The following is a 2860-nucleotide window of genomic DNA, read 5'->3' as shown; positions in this document are numbered from 1 at the left end:
TGCAAAAAGGTATAAAATGTTTGTGTTTATTTGATTTATCATCATCATCGTCATGGCTAGGCTTCGTGAACGAAGATTTTGGGAAGGGCTCTACCCACGTGGAGGTGTCCTTCAAGCCTGTGCAGTCAATTTTTTTTAAGTGGGGCATAGCATGCACAGAACTGGGCCCACCCTTTACTCCTAAGGTTCATTTGCCACAGCCTAGCGAGGAGAACTAAGGCCTACAGCCCCTGGTATTCACAGAAGGTCTCCCAATCAAGTACTAACCAGGCCCGATCCTGCTTAGCTTCCAAGATCTGATGAGATTGAGCATCAGGGTGGCATGGCCATAGTTACTTGATATATAAAAATCCATAAACAGAAATAGATTCTTTAGAAAAATGCTTTTAGTTAGACAAGTGAAAGCTATATAAAATAGATAAGCAATTTATTTTCCTCAGACTTATTTCATACAAATTGATGAGAAACCTTTTGATTTCAGTGGAAATGGGTGGTGACATCTACAAAGATAGTTCTGAAAAATTATTTTCTCCAATTTTCAACGTGGAAAATATTTATAAAAGCTGTGTAAAAAATAATTAATACTATTCACTATATAATCTGAATTTTTTCAGCAAAAGAAGTCTAAAAACTTTAATTTGCAAAGGAACTGAACTAAAGTGATACATGATGCATTAGTAGCATTATTCTTTTGTGTGCTGGTACTCATCAGCTTTAAATAAAGGCATAAATAACTTGCATGCAAGAAAACCAGTGCCCAATTACTAATCTTTACACACATATCTTCATACTGGTAAGGATAAACCTTCCATTGACTTTAGGTTTACAGCTATAGAATATAGGAAAAAAGTCAGTGGTAGTGACTACAGTTACTGTTCTGCTGGGTTCCTTGTACTAAAAGATTTGCTGGTGTGAAATTTGAGTACTTAGCAAATTACTACATTCCAGCTAATATATTGGCAAATAGTGAACAAAAGCCAGCTGTGTATTTGCAGATCAATAATCGATTTTAAAGGAAATACATCTAGCTGGGAAAGGAAAAGAAGATCAAAATGGTACCTTAAGATGTGTAAAATGGAAAAAAAACCCTTGCTTTAATAATTTCATATAAGTTCAATCAAATGTTGTACTTGATAAATGGAGATGAGTATTTAAAAATTCTAAAATAACCTAGAGACTGCATTGATAGAATTATCTGTGCTCCAAGTACTCATTAAGAGCAGGAGTACTCTTGAAGTCTCTTCTACTACAAACTATGGAATAGTAAAGAAATATAAAGAAAAGGAAAATACTACTTAGAATACCTTTTAGTGTGCTAATAACCATGCTCATAAACTTAGGTCTCCTTCATATGCTCTGGAAACTGAAAAAAGTCTTAAAAGAATTGTGATGTCTTAGAGTTGGCTCAGACAAGAATAATGCTGGAGCAACTGTAAAGATATTAGTTATGTTTCCATGAGAAAATTAAATGACACATTAAGGATGTAAATCTATGTATCAGAAACAAGATTGTTAGAATGGGAATAAACTGAGCCTTTCAAAATTAGTGATCTATTTTCCTGCCAGAATGACACTGGCAGGTTAAAACAATTACATTAATTATATACCTTGCTTTTAAGTGTCTATCCAATTGCTGTAGTAAAGGTTATAATTAATTTTGATCAGTTTCTTCATTTCAAACAGTTCTGCGGGTGTACATACACCCATCTTTAACATACATAACTGATCATTGCTTGTGCTTTTGACTCCATTTTCCCCTACTGGGAAGATACCGACTGCAAGTGCTTAGACAGTTCTGTTGAACGGCTTCATGCATTAGCTAGTGAAAACAATTATCTTCACTACTTGAAGTTAACGTGTTTGTACTGGTAGTGCATTACTTCAATAAGAAAATACTTGAGGGTGATTATTACCTCAACCCCCCCACCCACCCACAACTTGCATTTTGTGGAGGAAGTGATGTTCACCAGAATCTCTGCACTTCGTGGACTCTATGTTGTTTTTAACTTCTCTATTGTCTGCAGTGTAGGAATATCCTCAATTTTCAATCATCTTTAATCCATGAGTGACTTTCTCAATAATTATCACGGTCCTGCAATAGTTTGTTAGTATCTCTAGCTTGAATACTGTTAAAGTAACACTAAATGTCAGAAAAAAACCTGCTACATGGGCTATCCCCTGACATCACCTTGCAAGCATAAAATGAGAAACTGTTTAGGTCTTTTTTTTTCTCTACTCTGTTTTTCAGAGATTCTCTTACAATGCTACAACCTTTCAGTATCTCTCTCCTGTTACTCTTTGAGGCATGTTATGCCAGCTCTACCTAGTGATACAGATCTTTCCGTCTGTACCAGCACCAGTTTCATGCTAGAGATTCAACAGGAATTCTGTGGAAAAATGACATGATATTATTATACACAGCAGAATGAAAAAGATTATTTCATTCGCACAATCCTGTCATCACTCAACACAAATCACTGTCCAACACCATAATTCTACATCATTTATAAGGGGAGCAAAGGATCTGTGGGGGAAAAATGGCTGTTATGTATCCAGCCTTTTTACCAGATTTAATATGGTTGTTTCTGGGAAGGAAACAAAAATATAATAATTAGTAAATTTTCTTTAAAATGTGGAAGTTCTAGGTTGTGATAAAGTTATGTAAATAAAATTACCTTGACCCCATTTTTGATGTGTTGTTCACACTTCTGTTTTCTACTTGATGCAAATTACAATGCGTAATAGGCATTTTGTGGTAGTTTTAGCTAGGCTTCAAATTAGCAGGCTCAGAGAATCTACATAGATTAGGAGAGACAGGCATCACCTCACTTAAGCAACCAAAGAAATATTTCATACCAGA

At 35.1% G+C, this 2860-nt stretch overlaps 1 pseudogene; it reads right to left on the bottom strand.

The window, feature by feature from the left end:
* Window positions 1–218: 218 nt before the first annotated feature.
* LOC139685131 (5S ribosomal RNA) lies at window positions 219–334 on the bottom strand (annotated as a pseudogene).
* Between the last annotated feature and the right edge of the window lie 2526 nt (window positions 335–2860).

The sequence above is a fragment of the Pithys albifrons genome, chromosome Z, assembly GCF_047495875.1.
Source record: "Pithys albifrons albifrons isolate INPA30051 chromosome Z, PitAlb_v1, whole genome shotgun sequence".
Taxonomy (NCBI): Eukaryota; Metazoa; Chordata; class Aves; order Passeriformes; family Thamnophilidae; genus Pithys; species Pithys albifrons.
The sequence above is the reverse complement of the archived record's forward strand: the minus strand, read 5'-3'. Positions and strand labels throughout refer to the sequence as shown.